We start from the raw sequence: 7,979 nt of genomic DNA, 5'->3' as shown, positions 1-7,979 counted from the left end.
TAATAGATGGTATTCCCTCCCTAAAGAGAAGGGGGAGAGGGAGAAGCAGAAAGCAATATATGTTATTTTAGAACCAATGGTCAATAGGAGTATCGTGGAGAGGTATCTGTTTCTACAAATAAAAGATATTTTATTTTTTCTTTATTTTTATTTTTTTGAGACACAGACTCACCCTGTTGCCCAGGCTGGAGTGCAGTGGCTCCATCTCAGCTCACTGCAACCTCTGTCTCCTGGGTTCACGCAATTCTCCTGCTTCAGCCTCCCAAGTAGCTGGGATTACAGGCGTCCGCCAGCACGCCCCGCTACTTTTTTTTGTAGTTTTAGCAGAGACAGGGATTCACCATGTTGTCCAGGCTTGTCTCAAACTCCTGACTTCAAGGGATCCGCCCACCTTGGCCTCCCAAAGTGCTGGGATTACAGCGATGAGTCACCACACCCAGCTTGCAAATGAAAGATCTTAAAGAAGACAGAACGAAGTGCCCACAGGACAATGAACTGATACTGAATATCTGTTAGTCATAAATATTTCTTAATTTCACACATGCCCTCGTATTCATTGTTAGTTCAATAATCTTTTGTAATTCATTTATAGCAAACCAATCTTAGGGAAGTTGAGAGGAGCTTAGTTCCAGAGGTTGTGGCCACCAAAAATGCTCCTCTTGGACTAGGAAGGGCTTAAAAAATTTTATATATCCAGGAATCTTAGTTTTATCACTCTGCTCACTCTGTGTCTTCTTGATCAATGTCCATGGAGGCTTATATATGGCAAAGTCAGAACACATCTGATTATAAAATGAATATTTAATTAATAAATATCCCACAGAGCCTGTTTAGATTTCGAAAGGTGAAAATCCAGATCTCTGAAGAGTCATCTAGTACCAAAAGTTCAGAAAGTGATAGTCTCATTAAACTTAGGAAGTTCCCTTTGGTTTGGCTGGGGTGAAGTACAGTCACCTGCAATCCTTTAGTCTTCAGTGGTTGTCTTCTGCAACTATTTGCATGCATACATCAAAAGACATCAGACTTTATGCTAGGGTGGCAGGGGATCTGTTTCATTAATCACCAAATAGAAAGAGCCTAGCAGTGGCCTGGTGCGGTGCCTCACGCCTGTAATCCCAGCACTCTGGGAGGCAGAAGCAGGTAGATCACTGGAGGTCAGATGTTTGAGACCAGCCTGGCCAACATGGTGAAACCCTGTCTCTACTAAAAAAAAAAAAAAAAAAAAAATTAGCCAGGCCTGGTGGCGGGTGCCTGTAATTCCTACTACTTGGGAGGCTGAGGCAGGAGAATCTTTTGAAACCAGAGGCAGAGATTGCAGTGAGCCAAGATCACACCACTGCACTTCAGCCTGGGCGACAGAGCGAGGCTCACTCTCAAAAAAAAAACCAAAACCAAAACCAAAAACAAAAAACAGAAGGAGCCTCGCAGAATATCGAGCACGTAGTAGGCAATCACCACTGATTAAATGAATAAATCAATTTAGTGAATGAATGAACTCATGAGGCACTCTTCATCTGACTTTCCCTTCTAATTGATCAATCAGCACTCATTAATCTCACTGCCATTCTTACCTTGTATTTAGAAAAATTACTGTCCTGTTCTGAAATTATCAAATTATTGATATACTATCATTAACAATTGCTATGACAAAGTTTTCTCACTGCAAACTATCCAATGAACACTTGTCATTTACTAGCAGGTTATAGCTTTATGCTTGCTCTTACAAGTTTAATAATAGGTAATATATATTTTTTCACACAGTGTAGGTCTCAGCATCTGGGACCTACTAGACATAATTCAATCTAACCAAACACTCAATATGTACAACACTCCATGGTATGAGCCTTGTACATAAAAGATCAACATATAATTTCCCAGAAATCCCCCAAGCGATGTAAAACTATGTTTAAACTATGATCATACTAAAAAAAATCACAAGCATTGTATGACACTTTCTGAAAAACTGTCTGTAAGTTGTTTTTTAAAAGTTATCCATGTTAATTTGGGTTCTCTACAAATTAACAGAAGGCAAGATGGCAATGAGTTTGAAGGAGATTTATTGGAGGAGATATCTGTGAATTATGAAGGAGGGGAGTAGGTAGGGTTTGACACCTGTGAAGGAGAGAGTAAAGGAAAGGAGTATGGGGTAGGGAGAATCTCAGACAGTAGCATGTTTCTAAGAAAATTCTGGGCAATCTAATGGGAAGTCCTTGAGCCAATGTTGCCCATCAGGGGAGTGTGCCAGTGTTAATAGTCCTGCCATTCTCACTCATTGACTGGGAACAGCAAGGAATACAGTGGTAGATACCATGGGGCAGCAGCTAGAGTTCTCAATCAACTCTGCTTCTCACAGGAGATCTGGGTGATGCATTTCCATGACCACCACATCATCTTTTGTAGGTACCAAATTGATAGTCTTCAAGTTTTTTCATGAATGTTTGATAGACATACAGACCACAAGCGTTTTCAAGGTGCCAAATTTTACCTATATATTTGATAACTGTAATGAAACATGTTACTATTAACAGAGGTTAAGAATTATCTTAATATAACACTTTGGTTGTTATATATTTTAGATTAGCTTTTGAAGTATATGAGTTGTCTTTTTTCTATTGCACATAATGATAGTGTAGAACACAAGCAAAACTATACAATGAAAATTTAACATACTATTTTTCTTTTTTTCTTTGAGATGGAGCCCTCTCTGTCGCCCAGGCTGAAGTGCAGTGGCATGATCTCAGCTCACTGCAACCTCCACCTCCCGGGTTCAAGCGATTCTCCTGCCTCAGCCTCCCAAGTACCTGGGATTACAGGCGTGCACCACCACACCCAGCTAATTGTCTCGAACTCCTGACCTCAGGTGATCCACCTGCCTCAGCCTCCCAAAGTGTTGGGATTACAGGCATGAGACAACGCATCTGGCCTAACATACTATTTTTCGAATGTTAACTTAGTAAAAACTTTTACTGACTTGGGCAGTTGGAGGTTGACCAAATTATAGAATATTTCTAAGGAAATGTAGTTATTACTTTGCAGCATACATAGTAATTGCAACTAGAAGAATGAATGTTGACTGAGAAAGAAAACTGATATAAAGACCAAATGACTAGTCCTAATTACACACTAGTTAATTTGTTTCTGGGATAATAATTTTTATTCTCTTAAATGAGTCTCTGTACAATCTTCTCAAGTAATATTGCACTTGTAATTCACATCACACAGTTATCAGCCTACTGGATTCTGTCTTCTATAGGTTTTGCAAAACCTTTCTTCCTAATTCAAGTGTAGCCTGGGAGCTGAAGGCCCAACCTCTAAGAGTGAGTGAGGCCAGATGACATGCAGCAAAGGATATCTTAGGGGAGCCCAACAATTTCCGTCCTTCCATTATTCCAGATCTGTACACTGGACTTGACATTTCCTGACTCAGTTATCAAAAGGCCACAGGGTAGGAGGTTTTGAGTCATCAAAACTGACTGAGCTAGTCCATTTACCCCATTTTTCTCATATTTACCCTCTATATACCTACTGTCTTAGTCAATTTTCTGTTGCTTATAAAAGAATAGCTGAAACTGGGTAATTTATTAAAAAATGGTATTTATTTATTTATTTATTTATTTTTTCTGAGATGGAGTTTTACTCTTGTTGCCCAGGCTGGAGTGCAATGGTGTGATCTCGGCTCACTGCAACCTCTGCCTCCCAGGTTCAAGCGATTCTCCTGCCTCAGCCTCCCGAGTAGCTGGGATTACAGATGTGCACCACCATACCTGGCTAATTTTGTATTTTTCATAGAGATGGGGTTTCACCATGTTGTTCAGGCTGGTCTTGAACTTCTGGCCTCAGGTGATACACCTGTCTTGGCCTTCCAAAGTGCTGGGATTACCGGCGTAAGCCACCACACCCGGCTGAAAAATGATATTTATTTCTTATTGTTCTGGAGGCTGGGAAGTCCAAGTTCACGGTGACATGTGGGCCAAGTTCATGGGGTCATGCTGGTGGAGACTAGACTCTCTATAGAGTCCTAAGGCATCACAGGGTATGATATGGTGAGGTGGCCAAATGTGCTAGCTCAGGTCTTTCTCCTCTTAGAAAGCCACTAATGCCTCACCCTTATAACTTCATTACATCCTAATTACCTACCAGAGGTCCTACCTGTCAAATAGCACAGTCGGATTTCCGATCTCATTAATACTGTTACAATGAAGATTAAGTTTAACATGAGTTTTGGAGGAGACAAACATTCAAACCATAGCATTCTGGCACTGGCACTAGTCTTCCAAAACTAATGTCTTTATCACATACAAATACATTTATTCTATCTTTATAGCCCCAAGGTCTTAACGTATTCCAGCAACAACTCAAAAGTGCAAAGTCTTATCTGTGATCCTGTGAAAACAATTTATCTGCTTCCAAGATACAACGGTAGGACAGGCATAGGATATACATTTTCATTCCAAAAGGGAAAAATAGGAAAGAAAAATGGAGTAATAGGCCCCTAACAAGTCAGAAACCCAGCAGGGCAGACATTAAATCTTGAAGCTCAGCCGGGTGCAGCAGCTCACACCTGTAATCCCAGCACTTTGGGAGGCTGAGGCGGGAGGATCCCTTGAGGTCAGGAGTTCAAGACCAGCCTGGCCAACATGGTGAAACCCTGTCTCTACTAAAAATACAAAAAAATTAGCCAGGCATGGTAGCAGGTGCCTGTAATTCCAGTTACTCAGGAGGCTGAGGCAGGAGAATCTCTTGAACCCAGGAGGCAGAGGTTGCAGTGAGCCGAGATCATGCCATTGCCAGCCAGGGTGACAGAATGAAGAATGAGACTCCATCACAAAAACAAAACAAAACAAAACAATCAAACAAACAAAAAAAAACACGCTTGAAGCTGGAGAATAATCTCTTTTGACTCCATGCTGGCATCCTGTGAACACTGAGGTAGGGAGTGGGTCTCCAAAACATTGGGCAATCTCATGCCTATGGCTTTGCTTGTTGTAGTCCATGTGGCTACTCTCACAGGTCGGAGTCAGGTGCCTGCAGCTTTTCCAGGCTGGTGTTGCATACTGGTAGCTCTACAGTTCTGGGGTCTCAGGGTGGTCCTGCCCCTGTGGCTCCAGAGTGCACTGCCCTGGTGGGAACTTCCTGCAGCAGCTCTGGTCCCACATTTCCACTCAGCATTGCGCTAGTAGAGGGGTTCTCTGCAGTGGCTCTGCCATTGCAGTAAGTCTCTGCATGGGCCCACAGGCTGTCTGATACATCCTTTGAAATCTAGGTGGAAGCTGCTATGCCTCACAGCTCTTGCTGTGTGCCTGCAGAATGAGCACCATGTGGAGGTCACCAAGGCTTACCGCTTGTGCCCTCTGGAGTGGGGGCATGAGCAGCATCTGAGACCACTTGTGTCACTGGATAGTGCTACAAAGATTTACAACTTGGACCTTTTGGAGTGGCAGGTCGAGCCATACTGGGGGCCACTTGAGCTAGAGCTGCCTGAGCAGCCAGAATGCCAGGAGTAGAGGCCCAAGGCAGCCTGGGGCAGCAAGTCCTTAGAGAGTGCCCTGGGCCTATCCCTTTCAACCATTCTGCCATTTTAGGCCTCTGGGCTTGTGATGGGAGGGGCAGATTCAAAGATTTGTGAAATGCCTTTGGGATCTTTCTCCCATTGTTCTGATGAATAATCTCTGGCTCCTTTCTAGCCATATTAATCTCTTCAGCAAACAGTGGCTTGGTCGCGCCCTTCGTTTCCTCTGCTGAAAATGCTCTTTCATTCTCTATCACATGTCTAGGCTTAGAGTTTCCCAAATCTTTCTGCTTTGCTTCCCTTTTGATTACAATTTCTGTCTTTAAGTCACTTATTCCTTCTTGCAGTTTAATGTAAGTGGTTAAAAGTAGCCATGCAGGCCGGGCGCGGTGGCTCAAGCCTGTAATCCCAGCACTTTGGGAGGCCGAGACGGGCGGATCACGAGGTCAGGAGATCGAGACCATCCTGGCTAACACAGTGAAACCCCGTCTCTACTAAAAAATACAGAAAACTAGCCGGGCGAGGTGGTGGGCGCCTGTAGTCCCAGCTACTCGGGAGGCTGAGGCAGGAGAATGGCGTGAACCCGGGAGGCGGAGCTTGCAGTGAGCTGAGATCCGGCCACTGCACTCCAGTCTGGGCGGCAGAGCGAGACTCCGTCTCAAAACTCAAGAGGAGAAAAAGTAGCCATGCAATAGCCTGAATGCTTTGCTGCTTAGATATTTCTTTCATCAAATATTCTAATTCATCATTCTTAATTTCAGCATTCCCTGGAATTGGTAGCTGGGAGTAGGGTGTTGCTATAAAACACCCAGCCTTAGGCATGGACACAATCCAGCCAGATTCTTTGCCACTTCCTAAGAAAGGCTTTTACTCCAGTTTCCAACACCTTGATCTTCAGTTCCATCTGAAATCTCATCAGAATGGCCTTTACTGTCCATATTTCTATCAGCGTTCTGGTCATGACCACTTAAGTAATCTCTAGGAAGTTCCAAACTTTCCCTAGTCTTCTTGTCTTCTAATCCCTAATGAGAATCTAGGCTTTTTCTACTCTGCTCCTCCAAACTCTTCCAATCTTTGCCCATTATCCAGTTCCCATGCAGCTTCCACATTTTCAGGTAACTTTATACCAACACCTCACTCCCAGTGCCAGTTCCCTTGGCCCATTTTCTGTTGCTATAACTAAACACCTGATACTGGATAATTATGAAAGAAAAGAAGCTTATTTCTTATGGTTTTGGAGGCTAGAAAGTCCATGGTCAAGGGGCACATCTGGCCAGGGCCTTGAAGCTGGTGAAAGCTCTGCAGAGTCCTGAGGCAGCGCAGGGCATCACATGGCAAGTTGGTTGAGCGTGCTCAGATGCTAACATGCTAGCTTACGTCTCTCTTCCTCTTCTCATAAAGCACCAGCTCCACTTCCATGATAACCCATTTGCCCATTAACCCATAAATGAATTAATCTTTGTGAGGGCTCTGCACTCTTAAAGGCCAAATACCTCTTAAAGGTCCCACCCCTCAATACTGCCACATTGGGGGTTAAGTTTCAACAGAAGTTTTGGAGGGGACAAATTTTCAAACCATAGCACCTATGTGAATTTTATGTTCCACAAACTAATGTATATATTTCAGTTCACTCATGTAATCACTATTTTCAACTAACGACATTTTAAATGTTGTACTCGTATAAAACAATTTCAAGTATTTCAAATTTCATTTTTAAAAATCTTTCCTCCCACTGGCCGGGTGCGATGGCTTATGCCTGTAATCCCAGCACTTTGGGAGGCCGAGGCAGGCGGATCACGAGGTCAGGAGATCGAGACCATCCTAGCTAACACGGTGAAACCCTGTCTCTACTAAAAATAGAAAAATTAGCCAGGCGTGATGGCGAGTGCCTGTAGTCTCAGCTACTTGGGAGGCTGAGGCAGGAGAATCACTTGAACCAGGGAGTCAGAGGTTGCAGTGACTGGAGATTGTGCCACTGTAGCCCACGCTGGGGACAGAGCAAGACTCCGTCCCCGCCCTCAAAAAATAAAAAAAATCTTTCCTCTTACAATGCCTAGAGACTTGGAAAAATACATTCATAATTTAAAGAGAGTTAACACTTACTGAGATGTATGCACTATATTACACACTACTCTAAGTGGCTAACATGTTGTGTTGGCTAATTTTATGTGTCAACTTGAGTAGGCCACGGGGTACCAGTTTAAACATTGTTTCTGGCTGTGTCTGTAAGGGTGTTTCTGAATGGGGTTAGCATTGGAACTGGTGAACTCAGTAGACTGTCCTTCCCAACGTAGTTGGGCATTATCTAATACATTGAAGGCCTGAATAGGACAAAAGGTAGAGGGAGGAATTCACTCCTTTTTTCTTGCCTCACTGCTTGAGCTAGGATATCTCATCTCATCTTCTTTGCCCTCAGACTGGATTTACATCATAACTCCCCTGGTTCTCAGGCCTTTGGACTCAGACTGAT

The sequence above is a fragment of the Theropithecus gelada genome, chromosome 4, assembly GCF_003255815.1.
Source record: "Theropithecus gelada isolate Dixy chromosome 4, Tgel_1.0, whole genome shotgun sequence".
Classification (NCBI taxonomy): Eukaryota; Metazoa; Chordata; class Mammalia; order Primates; family Cercopithecidae; genus Theropithecus; species Theropithecus gelada.
The sequence above is the reverse complement of the archived record's forward strand: the minus strand, read 5'-3'. Positions refer to the sequence as shown.